Source organism: Ambystoma mexicanum, chromosome 3q (assembly GCF_040938575.1).
Source record: "Ambystoma mexicanum isolate Mex_15411 chromosome 3q, UKY_AmexF1_1, whole genome shotgun sequence".
NCBI lineage: Eukaryota > Metazoa > Chordata > Amphibia > Caudata > Ambystomatidae > Ambystoma > Ambystoma mexicanum.
Window position 1 is genome coordinate 443243902 of NC_090926.1, and position 15861 is coordinate 443259762.

Here is a 15861-nt window from a genome sequence, read left to right on the forward strand (position 1 = left end):
CATGGATGTTCAGGTGGCCATTTCCTTGCTTCTGTCAGCTCTGAAGCCAGACTGGGGGTCATGGAGAGAGCCAAAAAAATCTGAATGAAGGTTAAGCCGAGAGATGGACAGTTTTTTCAGTAGTTTACCCAGAAAGAGAGTAATGGAAATTGGGCAATAGTTAGCCGGACAAGAAGGATCAGCTGTGGGTTTCTTGAGAAAAGGATGCACAAGGCAGTGCTTCAGAGCGTAGAGGAAGGATCCTGAAGCAAAGGAGAGAATGCAGAAATTTGTATGGGTCAGAGCGAGGGTATCAATGTGGTCCTTGATAGTTTTAGAGGAATATGGATGAACCTGTTTTGACGAGGCTTTCATAGATCGGACTTGTCTAAAAAACCTCCTCTGGGGAAAAAAGAGGAAAGGATGAGAAAGAGGGTGGGGGTTTGATGAAGGAGGGGCAGAAGGTGCAGACGGAGAGGGGAGAGGGGTGGAGAGGAGGAGAGGTTGGGTTTTTGAGAAAGAGTGAGAGCCTGAGAGGCAAGAGGAGGTGTGGAGACTGCAGCAGGGTTGGCCAGCTCCTTGCAGATTTGAAAGAGTTTTGTCAAGTTGTTAGATGCCGCAGAGATACAGGCTTGAATGTGAACTCTCTTCTTGGTGAGGACAGAGAGGGTTATAGGTCAAAGTATTGAATCAAAAGGATCGAATGATAAAAGGCTTGAGTCAAAAGGACCGAAAACAAAAGGTTTGAAAAAAAAAAAAAATGGGGGGTTTTGTGGTAGAAAACACTTTTTTTTACCTAAACGGAAACCCCAAAAAATATATATATAATTTTTTTAAAAAAATTGAACCTTTTGTTTTCGATCCCATTGACTCACCTTTTGCATTCGAACCTTTTGTATTCTACTGGACACCGACAGAGAGTAGGTATTGCCTATGGAGCAGGTGACAGGCCAGTTTGTCAGGGGATGAACAAGAAGCCCTCCATTTCCTCTCAGACGCCCTACACTTACGTTTAAGTGTAGCTAGGTCGTAGTCATAACAAGAATTGCACTTGGCTTTGGACTTCAAAAGGGGCAAGAACATCAGGATTATCAGAAATAGAAGAGTACAGAAGAAACAGGGCTGTGTCCGGGTTTGAGTCAGCCAGAGGAAGAGAGGGGAGAGAAGGTGGCAGCAAAAGCCTCGACTGACACACACTTCATGGGCCGGATGTCCGAAAAGATAGGTGGCAATGTTGGGGTATGCTTGGCTTGGGGGGAAGAGTGGGAGAGATGAGAGGAGAGGAGGCAATGGTCACTCCAGGACAGAGGAGTGGTCAGAGGAATATAGAGGGGGAGGCCAGAAGCAACCAAGACATATAGTGTGTGACCTGCAGAGTGAGTCGGGGCAGAGGGGAGGATAGAGAAGGAGAGGAAAACGCAGAGGTTGCGAAAGAGCACCGATGAGGAAAAGGGAGAATCGAGATGGATGTTGAGGTCACCAAGGAGGAGGAGTTGAGTGGTTGAGGCCAGGAGGGAGGAGGAGAGGTCAGCCCACTCAGAGAGAAAATAGGTTATTAGACCAGGGGCCAGTAGAGAGTAGCAACAGTATGAACGTGCCTAGGAGAGAGAGAGAGAGCCTGCAAACAAGGCATTCGAAAGAGGAGTACATCTGAGTGGGAATGGTAGTGGCAGGAATCCACTCAGGAAAGATCAGGGCTACACCCCCTCTGGGCTGGGTGGATCTGGGTGTGGAGATGATCTTGTAGCCATCAGGGAGGAAAATGTCAAACCTTGTGACAGAGCTGGCCATGAACCATGTCTCATTAAGACCGGGGACATCAAGGTCCAGTTCTTCAGTTCTTCAAGGACGTGGCAGATGTCAGAGGAGTGTTTGACAGCAAAGCGAGAGTTGAGAGTGACAAGATGAAGATGGTTGCCAGCCTTAAAGACCTTCCGGGGAGGGGTACAAATCAGAGTTACACCCTGCAGAGGTGTAGAGGGAGACCAAAATGGGGCAGAGGAGGAGGGAAGAGATGGCAAGGTAGCCAAGGGAGAAGAGTAGGGGACAGCCGGAGATCAAAGGAAGACAATGTGGCGAAGGAACCGCCTATGAAAGAGGAGGAGATTGGCCTGAGGGCCTTGGGCCATGACAGTGCCATTTAGGTAGACATTAATGATGACTCTGGAGGAGTTGAAGGAATCCATGAGGACTACCGAGTGAATGCCACCATTAATGGGTGAAGAGGAGAGAGGACAGAGCACAGAGTTCATATGAAGGGTCCATATATCTGGCGAAGGAACGACAAAGAGGATGTTGTTGAGCGCCTGTCTGGAAGAGACGCTGGAATAGGTATCAGCGATAGGGAGTACAAAACCCATAATCCTTTCACAGCTGAGCTTGGCTTACAGGGCAGACACATGTGTGATATAAAACAGTGTTGGCTGTAATAGTTATGAGAATACCATCCACCATACCCTAACTCAGGTTTGGTTTACATTTAGAGATTATTTCGCTACCAGTACAGGAGACTCATAATTATGGATTTTGGTACAGAGCTGTCACTGCAGCTATCAATTTGGCACTTCTGCCTTCTGATCCTTCTATGTGCCACTGCAAGATCAGGTGTTGCAGATCGGGATAATGATGCAGCAGGGCACAAATGTACACTATCAATTCTGCATGGAGCCTATGATGGAGGAACCTGATCAGCAGATTGCCAGTTCAGAAACATGCATCAACATTCAAACGTCATTCATTCTTCATTCAGTCTCACATTCACCTGTGCTACGCACCTATTCCATATTCATAAACGCTCTCATTCACATGCACACCAAAACAATGTACAGTCTCTCACGTATGCACCCACTTCTAAACAGAAAGGCTTGCATAGACGCACACAAACATGTCTTTTTTTTAAATGTGTGCACCCTCAGCCGGTTTTGGATTCTGGTCCTCTTGGGCTCAAGTTGCCTGCTATGAAGGCCTTCCAACTCCTGTGCTCCATACAATGGGAACCGGGAAGAAGAGAGTGTGTCCTGGCTGCTGAATTGGCATGGTAGGAGCCCCTCCATCTTGCTGACTCCCCAGAAGTGGGAGGAGGAGTAAAAGCACCCCCTTACACATTCAGGCATGCAGTACACTAGCCTGCATGCCCAATGGGCCATGCAAGACTGGGGCAGCAATAGGCCCCCCCCCACCTTTTCATGGGCCGTTGGGCATGTGCGCTGAGGTACTACTGAACAAAGTTTCCCTTTGACAGTTTAAGCAGGTCCAGGAGCGCTCCTTCAACTGCAGGAAGCAGCTCAGGTAGCGCTTAGTGTCAACACTGGGCTAGCTCATCTCCTCTATAATTTGCACGGGTACTGAGGCTTCAACGCTCCCTTGCCAATTATAGATGAGTTTCCACTACTTATTAAAGCAGTTATTTTTCACTTTTCACTTCCACGGACTTGTGTCTTGTTTCCTTTATTTTGTATGAAATTCCAGTAGGTTTTTAGGTTTAAAGTGGGGCAGGCACAATTTACATATGCCGCATGTGTAATTCATTGGCAATCAATTAGCAAGCACACTTCGGCGGTGGCAGAAGCAATTAGCTCCTACATCACTTTGCACCAGCAGATGGACTTTTTTATGAAATGGGTTCACAAGTGCTGGGTTTTATGTTCTGTAAACTTGTATGGCTGCAAGTCCTATCTAAGCACATTTTGCTCGATCGGAGGAGTTTAGAATGTTCTCTCTTTGACACGCTTTCTCTACTGTAGCTAGAACTGCATGGAACTTTCCATAGGGTTGTGTGTGACCATGTTCATTCAAAATAAATGAAAAAATTAATAAATAAAGATTTCAAGCTCTGTTTGCAACAAAGTGTCTTATATTCGAGAGAGCGAAAGGTAAGACATGTGCTACTTGAGGTACGGATGCAAGAAACCACTTGGCACGCTGCTAGCCACTTAGGGTTTAGCAAATTAACAGTCATGTAAGGCAGGTAACAGATTCATTTTATAACGTTGACAGAGCTGGTGGAGAGCAGCGCAAGAGAGCCACTTGTAAGCCATGCGTGAGCCATCTGCTTTCCACTCCCTAAAATCATCTGAGAACCAAGCTAATCACTTACGGGAGATGCAGAAAATAGAAATTAATGGGGCTACCAAATTAACTGCGGTGCTTTGGGATTATTCAAACTACTCGAATATATGTGATCAGAGCCTTCACGGTCCAGAGGAGATCACTCATCAGTTCATCTAAAATATTCAGTAGCGACGAGTCCATTTTGAGGATAATTAGCAGCTTGTGCACGGTACTGTGCTCTGGAAAACCTGACGGCAAGGCAAACACTGCAGTCAGAGAGACTCAAAGGAGGCATACACTCCAATGATTGGCTGTCAGAGGACAACTCACTGGTATGAAATGACAACTTCTCAATTTGCTTGTCTTTGCCGAGATGACAACACTATCCTGAGACAGTCATTCCCACTCCCATGGATAGAATGTTGCAGCATTGTTGAGAGTGGGCAACCACTCCAGAATTCTAGCAGAGCACTCCACTCCCAGATGGCAACCATGCACGACTGCATATGCAGGTACATTACACATTATTGGGATGCTACATAATTGGCATTCGTCCACTGTTGGAAGATTGTCCAACAATGTGAGGAGCAGTGACGGCTTGTGGATGTTTGAACTGGAGGGGTGTAATGAATGTGCCTAATATCCGAGAGCGACCGAGCATAGTGAGGCAGACCGGACAAAACGAGTGAGCATCATGAGGGTTCTCCGCCCAAGAAAACCTATAAAATAATGCAAAAAAGGTAGTAGGCGCCCCTCTCTCGAAAAGAACACGGCATGATAACCTGTTCAGTGGTTACTAACCACTTTGAGAGTTCGCAGCCATCTGCTTTTTGCTCACAGTACCTTTCACAGATGGGAAATACCCATTTGCATATCAGTCTTTAACTCGCCCTCATGGGCAGTCCAGCACCAAAATGCTATGGCAATTCCTCTCTGAACAAGAGTACCAACAGCAACCCCATACACGTGTTTCAGCCTTGTTGGGCCTCATCAGTGAGGTGAAGCTGCGCCTCTCTGAGCACAGTGAGCTGGGAGTCCACGTCTTTAAATCAATAGGTTAAAATGGTATATTTTGCAGCCCTTTCTGTGAAATATTGGGTAAAAAGCAATCCATTTTGAAATTGGTATTGTATGGTAGAACATGAAATACCCCATATGGTGTTATTCACCAACAGTGCACAGGACCATTTTGCAATGCCATTGCCCAAAACAAATTCCAGTATTTAAACAATATTCAAGTTATCTGTGCTCATACATGTCCATGCAGCCAGCCAACAAAAACAATGCCATGCCACACAATGGAACCATATTTAGACTGGCTATACCAACCAAGGCCACTGTACCATGTAATCACACTTATATTTGATTTTACAATTGATGCAAAGTACAAATACGCCAAGAGACACAAAGGATACATTGTCAGACTGAGGCACTAATGTAGTCCAATCTAGCCACGTAATAACACGTATCATATTTGTTTTAACCTTGATGCCAAGTAAAAGTAACATTCGTTATTTCACAGTAAGAAAGTAAATGCAAACTGACACCATAGACCATGCCATGTAATAACACTTATCATGTTTGCTTTACCCTTGATGCCAAGTACAAAATGTAATGCTACATTAAGAATGCAAATGCAGACTGCCACTTCTAATGTAGACCAATCTAACCACTTAATAACATATATAATATTTGCAACATTAAGAAAGGATATGCAGACTGAGTGCCATTGTGCATATACTTTAAACATGTCGCAAGGCATTGTTTACTTGCCATCAAGGTACATGATAGGTGTTATTACGTGGTTGGAATGGCTTACATTCAATGTGCATCATGGGTACATCAAAAAGAATGCCATGCCAAAGCAGCCTTTACCCCTAAATTCGGGGTGGGTTTTGACACACACACGCACATAAAAAACACTTTCACCTGCACATTGACACATAATTTGAATAACTCCTTGCATGCACACATTCGTAAAAAAAAAAAAACACAATAACATACACCCGCACCTGCATACATAAATGCATACATACACATATACACATTAAATAAAATCACTTACCTTGGCTGCATGCACCCTCCGCATAAAACACACTGTCATGGAGCAGCTCCAAACACCGACTTAAATCCATCGCAATCGTAGCAGCAGAGAAATCAAGGGACTGCCCAACACCTAACTAGAAGTAATACTTCAGCAATACAAGACTTACCTACCTAAATGTTACAGGAAACCTACCACTCAACTACCAACTTCAAACCACAAGAAAGAGTATAAAACATTTGAGAAAGATCATTGATCACTATATATATACATATGTATACCTCCTGAAGAGCAACTGTATTGAAAGTGGTGAAACACGTGTAGAGGACAACAACTTTTTTCTTTTTTGAAACTGTACAAAAATACAGACTTTCTGCAACAATAAGATCAAATAAAATGTTCACTGTGGAGCGCCTGTCAAACAGTGTTTTGGAGTTTTTCTTTCACACTGCCATGGAGGACTGGATGTCCCTTCTCACCACAATGTGAACATGCTGACTGACAGGATAGGAGTGTGTTTGCATCAGTAAGCATGTCTCTTACCTTGCACTTGCCACCGTCAGGCCATTTTATTTATCCTATTTATTCTTCTTTCCCATGTACTGCACTGCACTTTCCCCTTTCCCTTCCCCTGGCACTCTGCCCTTTCCCCCTACCCTCGCACTTACGTGATCTGAATGGCACCTGGCCTAGTAGGATTGTTGTCTGTCTTCCACTGTTTTCCCCTCCCTTGCCTCGTCGCGCCTTGAAACACTTGTGTATAGGCGCGTTATAAATGCCATATCATATCATACCATACCATATCATATCATACCATATCATATGCTATTGCCACAAAAATGAGAGCTGTCAGGGCCAGGCTTCCGATACCCTGCCACATCTTAATATGTTGTGCAAACACAACATCCAAAAAATACACAGCAGCAGACACACCCTTGCTCAAAGGCAATCTGCACAATCTCTGATACAAAAAGGACAAGTGTTGCCTGTGCTGCCTGCCACGCAGACGGTGGGGATGGAATCACCCCACTCAAATTGGTGGAATGCCAGTGATGAGTAGATAGTTGCCTCAGCCCTCGTCAGAGTGATATAGAGGGATGGCTCCAGGGCCTTTCATCTTTTTTTTTCAGTTAAAAGGTGTCCAAGGCCTCATGGGGGTTCCGAGCAGCGGTCCCCATCGCTCTACTTTTCTAATTCAGTACAGTAAATGTGCGCTTTGTGACGCAGATGTTACAGTCTATCTTTGCTTCCACTCTGAGGTCATCACCTGCATTGCCTCTTGCAGTATCAGAGTGTTCTTATCTCCTTGTTGGCTCTACACTCTGGTTTCAAATAAATCAGCATCTTGCTGACGAAGAGCTTAATAGCTTTTCAGTGTACATTTAGTGTTTCAGTGGCCCACTGGCTGCCTCTCCCATAATAGTATGCAGCAGTTAACTCCCTCTTTGCATTCCTTTATCTCCCCATTATTATCTATCCAGCCTAGGTATGACTTCGAGTGGTTTTCTAAGCTGTAGGCAAAGTGGCCCCCAAACATCATTGTGAAATGGGTCCTCGTGTGCCTTGACACGTCTTCAGCGAGCCCTGGTGGCATACAGATACACTCACTGCATATGTTGCAGATTAAAATGACACACCATTCGTCTGTAGGCGATGCTTGGATCATTACAAGGAGGCAATCACTAAAGTCCTTGTCACCTTGATGGTGAAAAGGCAATTATTTGGCCCTGGCCTCGGGTAAGACTCTATTTTGCCAGTAGAAGACAACTGTAGGTGTACAAAGCATCAATCTGCAACCGCTATGGCGACGTACGTGGCAGTTTAGGCAGGAGGACACTGCTGCATACGATTCTTCCTTCATGTGTCTGTCTGAGCAGAGCAGAATAAACACGTGACTGAGTGAAATGCATTTTTTTAGATATTGCATAAGAGGGCATCAGCTGCGAGTCCGTGTAAACACGTTTTAAAATGAATAAATAATAAACAAACACATAAATAAACACACTTCAGAAACAGGATCTATGTTTTTAAACAACAGTGCCAATAACCTATTTTCAGTGGCTGTTGGGTCCGTCTGCTTCTATGTGAGGCGAGTGGAGGAAGTGGTGAGTCCCTTCCCAAATAGCCAAAAGCATACTCCTGCCTGCGTGTGCCAGGCAGTACTCTGAAGCACGCTGACCTAAACTCTATTCCAGTCGCATACCTCAACCAATGAGGGTCTAGGATGTGGCGGTAGTGACTGAGGCAGGGGTCAGTTTGCAGCACTCCCCACTGAGGAAAAAAACAATACAGAATGACGAGTTCTGTATGAGATATCTCAAACCTTTACAAAATCAGAGTAATTGAGGGTGTCCAGTCAATTGGTCGACTGCAAACTGGTCGACTGCAATTTGGTCGACACCATTTGGTCGAATGCCAAATGGTCGAATTTTTTTTTTAATATATGTGTTTTGTGGGTTTTCGTGTGGGGGAAAAAAAAAAAAGAAAAAAAAGGGGGTTGGGGGGACACGTTATCTCCCATTTTGCAGTGTCCCACAATACCAGAATGTCTCCAATTCCATATGCACTTTTCAACCTTCCTGTTGGTGTTTAAGCTACATAACTTTGAGCATGAAACAACATCTTCCATGTGGACTGTGTTGAGCTACCGAAGAGCTGGAATCAAAACATTCATGCTTCAACTTCCCGACACTGACATGTTGCCAGAGTACGTGTCTCAAAATTAACGTTGCATAGCTGCTGGAAGTCCTTTACAAGAATATGTTCTTTCAGACTTTCTAATGCGGACCTTTGGATTGGATGGAAGTATACCCAAGTAGATTCCTCCTGATGAAGGCTACTATAGCAGAAACGTTTTGAGATTATGATTTTTTTTTAAAACATTTTTATTTGGACTGTATGTCTAAATACATTGATCTTGAATTGTTTGGATTAAATGTCCTAATTTATCTTCCTATCTTTTTTGTTGTTTGATGAATTTCAGAATATAGATTTGTAATGACTACATAATGACTTTTGATTCATTAAGATTATTATGAAATATCCACATCAACATTGACTAGTATATGTTAAAACCTTTGACTGACAACAGTATTCTGGTGTGCAAGGGGCATGAGGTTTTCCTTAAATAGGACCATCTTTTTCTCTGCAAAATGAGGGGAAGGCACATTAGAGCTCTGATATGCTGTTGGTAACTTCAGTTCGGAAAAAAAATGGTCACGGTGTGCTGGGTATGTTTTGTCCGTTAGAGATCAAGCAGTGTTTTGTGCATGGGTGGTTTGCATGTTTGTGGTTTGTTTTTCTGTGGTGTGATTGGTGTAGTTTGAGTTGCACTGCAGAATGTGTGTGGTTTGCGACCGTTTCAGCTTGCAGTCGAGATAGAGGAATGTGTATTTTATTTTGGAGTTTGATGTTTGGGTACGCAGAATAATTGTACATTTTAATAGTAGGGTTGGTGATGAGGGTACTCAGTGCCCTTCCCCTTGGGTTTAAGTTTGTTGTCAAGGTACATGTTTGTTTATGCTGGTCACTGTTAAATGATTTGTTTAATTGGGTTATATAAGTTTCAGTTCATGTTTAGGTTGGTTTGGGTGTTTCTCTTGTGTCGTGTTGTGATGGCCTTTCTCTTCTACAGAGTTTGATTTTTAGTTTAGTGGGCTTAATATCCATGTTTTCAGTAGTATTGTGAATTGTCTTCTGTTGTTCGTATTTGCTTAGTGAGAGAATTCCAAAGTGTTGCTGGGATGCCAATGAAAGCTGATCCACCAAATTTCGGCTTGGATTACTGTATTGGTTTGAGGCAAATGTCTTTGCTGCATCCTAGGTAGTCATTATGAGTTTTACGGTATCCCGCTGGTAATTCGCGTGGGGTACTGGCAAATTTACCTACCGTTACCAGTGCATGATATTCCGGTATTACCAGGAGATTACAGGTGCCGGCAACGTTGGCCATTCCCCATTCCATGGAGTCCAGTAGGACTCAAATGGGGGTAATACCAGCTGTTCTTTTGCTGGTGGGGGCACGATTTACCTCCAGCTCTTTGTTGGAGGTAAATCTGGGAACCCCCACCGGCCAACATGTAGTTGTGGGTGCGTGAAAAGTTGCAGTAACGAAATTACCAGCACTTTTACTGCCACTTTTCCTACACTGCCAAACTCCTAATGGCCCCCTTAGTGTTCGATTTAGTTTTTAAATGAGATTTTTTCTTTTATGAATTCTGCTTCTTGATTGTGGATTGCTTTGTGGGTTCTGCAGAGTGTCTGGAAGAAGATACATTTGACTGGCAGCCAATGAAGCAAGGGCATTGCTGGTTTGTAAAAGATCCAGGGCTAGAGCCCATGGCAAGTTTAGACGTCACATCACTTTATCATATGAAACACACATGCAGTATGCTGTTTTTGAGCATTAAAATTGCATACTATATTGGTCATAGATATTTGGTATCTGTACTGTTGTAATTTGTAGCTATACTGCCACTCAAAAGTGTGAACATTCATCCAATAGTGTTAGGTAATACTTTATGAGGTCATATAAGACAGAGAAAAGCTTTTGGATAGGACAGCCAAACACCTGTTCTGAAATGAGAAATTGTATTTAAACAGAAACTCGAGAGCTACCTGTTTGCCAGTACCCCATTAGCCATACAGCTGCTTGCTGTTTTTTGTTGGGCTGGCAATCTGACAGGGGATAACTAGTGGGCTTAAAAGCAGTTTGGCATAATTAATGTAATTATACAATGTAGCAAGTGTGACAAAACAACTTCCGCGGTACCGGTGGTCCAGGGGTGAATATCTGTTTCTAAACCATCACTCAGTCTCACACCTCCAATACACCAAAAGGGATCTAATCAGATTGCAATAACCAGCAAATTATAAACCATTTTGACCAATGTTGGTAACATGGACAGAATGGCAGGATTATCTCTGAAAGGTTGTGGATCAATGGTTATTTGCAACACAGCAAAACTACAATTATTACCCAATGATAAAGCGACAGTCCAGTCAAGCTTGTACCAAAAATATCTACTTTATGTATATCACAACAGACAGTTCTAGCAACACTATGAAATACAACCCACCATGTAAAGGAATGCAAAAGACAGACAGTTTCAAAGAAAGAAAATGGATGCACTCTGGATGCTGAAAGGCAGGCGGTCGGTATGGTTAATAACCACAACAGTTTAAGGTTTCTTGGCTTCAGCACAAAGGGAGCACAAAGGGAGCAATGGGTCTAAATATGTCACTAGGTGCCTTCTGCAAAGGACCAGGGGAACAGAACCTTGTGCTGTATGTGTTCTTGGTGCTCGATACGGTTGAGCTGGCTTCAGGGCGCTTTGCAGGCATTTGTGACAGAGTTTCAAACTGTAGTCAGCTGTGTGTATCAGGCAGCAAGACAGTTTGGCAAGCAAAGCTGGACGAAGGGCTGCAGGGTGGCCTAAACAGCGGCTCAGGGTCAGCAATCATTGTCTCAGTTCTGATAGGTTGTTCTAAAGCACTGGTCGAGACATCTCATATGTCTTTAAGCTTTGGTGGCTTGACAAGAGTCAATGTTGCCGTCGGTTGCAGATTGTTGAACACGAGTAGCTCGAAATTGTCCTTTATGGCAAATGTTGGAAGATGCTCCTCGAGGCACTTCTCCCAGCTTCTTCAATGGACTTGTGTAATCCTTTAAGGAGAATGGCACACAGCTTTGAAGTGTGTTGCAGGCACCTGCTTTGTTCTGAGTTGTAGGTACAGTGACCTACTGGCACTTTCTATTCAGGAAGCTTGCTGTTGAGCGTAGCAAGGGACACTGTGTGTGGGCTGGGTACTGCTTCTGAAGCAACTGGAGGGTCCTCTGAGTTCTGTATCTCCCTCTGTTCCCTGGGAGATATTTAGGGGAGGGATCTTGCTTCCCTCTTTGGATCTCCAAGCCTTTATTCAGTGGTGGAAGAATATACATTCAGCAGGGTCCAAGGATGAGTTCTCCTTTCCTACTTCTTGTGATATCTTCAGATGATCTGCCAAAAGAGGGGCTCAGCCCTTTTTTAATGCTAATTGGGCCACCATGAATGGTGTAGGCTACGCTTATCTTAATGAAACAATCCTGGGGTCACTACCAACAATCTCCTATATGTGTGAGGTCATAAGCAGAGTGCTTTGCAACTGGAAAGGTAAGGGGTGAAAATAGGCACAAGGTGTGCCCCAGAACTAAAATGGCATTAACCTTCTCTCAACAGAAAGATCTGTGGCCCTACTCCCACCCATCTTCCTGTCTGTTGTTGATCAAAGGGTGTCTCAGGTTAATGGTCTTCTCTATCTGGTCACTGTTAAAGCAGCAGGACTTCCTCGAAGCTCCATTGATATCGAGGGTGGGAGCTGGCTTCAGGTTGACACATTAACATATGAAAGGCTGTTGGGATTCCTGTCTCCTTTGTTAGACTGTGCAGCCAGGTCTCATGTGGGCCTGTTTGAAGTACCCTCTATTGGTATGTTAATTGCTGCCACCAGCTGCAGGCCCTAACAAAAGAGCAAGGCGGACTCACAGAGCCTGTGTTAATTAACAATCATGTAAAAAAAGAGGGGTGAGGACCGCACTCCAAATCCTGGCCAATATACTACCTGAAAATAGAAAAAGAATAAATGGGTTAAATCCCTAAGTGTCGAATTCACTGAGTAGATTCACAATTGTTGCAAAAATATACACAGGGTTGGATCCCAAATGTTGCAAAAATATTCACAGGGTTAGATCCCTTATGCTGCATTTTTACTGCTGTTCTCCTCCTCGTAGCGCTTTCGTGTCACAACACTCTTCAGGGAGGCTTTGTTGCCTTTCACTTGAGGTGAGTCCAATTAAATTGCTAATGCAGTCTCTAAGAATTATGGGAGCTGTAGTGAAGTAATTTGATCAATTCAGGTGACTAAGGAAAGACTCCCTTCCAGGAGCACACATCTTACCCTTAGCAGGGGGGGTGGAAACCATAACTATGATTCTCCACTGTAGGGAAAAATGTCCCCGGTGCTGCAGTCTGTGGAGTCCGGATCTCCACAAATTACATGTAAAAAAAGAGGGGTGAGGCACACACTCCAATTCCTGGCAAATATACTACCTGAAGTGAAAGGCAACACAGTCTCCCTGAAGAGTGTTGGGACACGAAAGCGCTAGGAGGAGGAGAACAGCAGCCCAAATGCAGCATAAAGGATCCAGCCCTGTGAATATTTGAAGGAGAACAGCAGTACCAATGCAGCATAAAGGATCCAGCCCTGTGAATATTTGAAGGAGAACAGCAGTACCAATGCAGCATAAGGGATTAACCCTGTGAATATTTTTGCAAAAATTGGGATCTAACCCTGTGTATATGTTTGCAACAATTGGGATCAAACCCAGTGAATTGGACACTTTGGGATTTAATCCATTTATTTGCTTTCTTTTTTCAGGTAGTATATTGGCCAAGAATTGGAGTGCATGCCTCTCCCCTCTTTTTTTTAATTAATAATCAGGCTGACCATGGCAGGGGGAAATTTGGTCCTCTCCCTTTCTGGAGATGACACAGTGTATTCCTGGTTGTCACATTCCAACTAAACATGACAGGGTGGACTGTGTCTGTATGCTGTGTCCACTCAGAGTAAACGGGTCAATGTGTTTGTCATGGTGTAAGTATAGGAACCAGAGTGTTGATTAGCCCCACGTATTTTCCTGAGGTTGATCTACCATCATTCCATTTAATGAACAATTTCAAAAAGCTCATGCTCAACATGGTTGAATTCCTCACAGCGAGTGCAGCAAGCCATCCTGAACCTGACCATGGGGCTATGGGGCAGAGGGTGGTTCTACCCCATGTTAGAAATCCTTTTGAAAATACCCGGTCCAGATCAAATATTTTTGCATGGTTTTTCCAAAATAACCAGACACGTTACTTAGAGATCTAAAGGGCTACCCCAGTGCTACGCTCTGTGTGGGGGAGGAGGGGGGGGGGCAGATTCTAATCCGTAGTCTGATCCCCTTCAGATACATGTCATCATCATCGAACCTACAATCATCATTAAATGAAACCAGAACAGAAAGAACATATCATGCAGTTGTATGATGTGCCAGTACCTTTCACTTTCAGCTTTGCTGCATCTAGCCTTATTAGACTGCATGCATGTACCCCCACACATTCTGCAGCTTTATGTCTTCTGACACCACCTCTAGCACATTAAACTGGGCATAATGCACGCGCCACACACCATCTTTCACCCCACCACATCCACTCTGCTTCAGAGCAGCGGCTCTCCTGGTAACCCAGCACTGGCAGCAAGTCGACCTTGGACCCCCTTCCCCCAATACCACCGCCACAAACCCTGCATCATTTTACGGGCAATTTGGAACTTCAAAACGGGACTTATCCACACCTCCATCGCTACTCAGACCCTCTTATTTTGCAGACCCACACAAAATGAGGCCACCAAAGAGAACGTGTGCTATACATCACCAATTTACATGACAACACTAGGCTGTCAACGTTTTATCTTAGGGAGGATGCAGCACATGCCTACAGTTAACTTCAAGCCAGCTCCAGGGCATGAACTCAAATTCAGTTGTCATTCAATGGACAACCATGGTCTGAAGTCTAACACTCCAGCACACAGAGCCTAAATTTCAGGTCTCACCTCACACCAACGCCCCTGCTCTAGGTACCACTCCAGGGCCTGGGGTCTAACCCCACCGCAGTCACATGTCAATGACTCATTCAAAGACAAACACAGCCTGAGTTTGAACCCCGTAGAAGCAGGTCTGCCTGAAGATGTGTGGGGGCCCATTTCAATATGATGGTTGGGGGCCCTTAGCTTAGAGCAAAAAAAGTCTGCGGCACCCCTTAAGTGCATACACGGTGACAACAAGAAGGTCAATAACTGCAGATTCGCATGATACGTCCAGCCAGTACGGATCTTTAACACTAAATGCCCACTGAAGAGCTATGTACCGTTCTTTGTCAGCAAGTGGCTGGTGTGGAAGATCCAGTGTTCGAAGGACATGAGGTGATGACAATTGTATATATCCCTGGGAAGTGACGACCTGAAGGGCTCGAGGAAAGACAGTTTGTAATGAGAGTGCTGCAAAGTGCACATTTTAAGCCCCAGAATGAAAATAGAGAAAGGAATATATTGCAGTGTTACAGCACTGATGACTGGAAACATGGGACAGTTGCTGGGGAGGGGGGGGCTGAGGCTTAAGACCCGCTTCATTTGAAAGGGTTGAAATACTCTGTGACAGTCCCTGCATAAAAGACACATCTCTGGACTCACCCACAGGTGGCTATAGCCTGATTCATCATGCTGAGGCAGTCCCATTTTCACAACAATGCATGCACAGCAGGAGGACTAACTCCACAGAAGCCACAGCACCATTTCTCACTGAAGAGTAACTCGATCCACCCCAGCAGTCAGAATCCCCCTATTCTCGGTATCGCCTAAGGCAGCCACTGCACCTCAACTCAGACGTGGCCAAACTCCCTGGTAGGTGCAGCTCAAGGTCAAACACAAAAGCAGCCACAAATCCCTAGGTCCCATCTACAGCCCCAGGTTTAACCCCCAGGTCTCGCCCCCAAGCCATCCACAGGCCCAGGTTATGCACCCGAGTCATCCAAAGCACCAGGCATCGCCCCCCGCGTAGGCACAGCCCCAGCACGAGGTACGACCATCTGACAGTAAATGCAGTAACCCCAGCAACAGTATGAACGTCAGGCAGTACGGACATCTGAAGCTAGCACTTAAGATCGCACTCCAAGAAATTCAAAGGTCCAGATGCACTGCAGTTAAGATAGAGG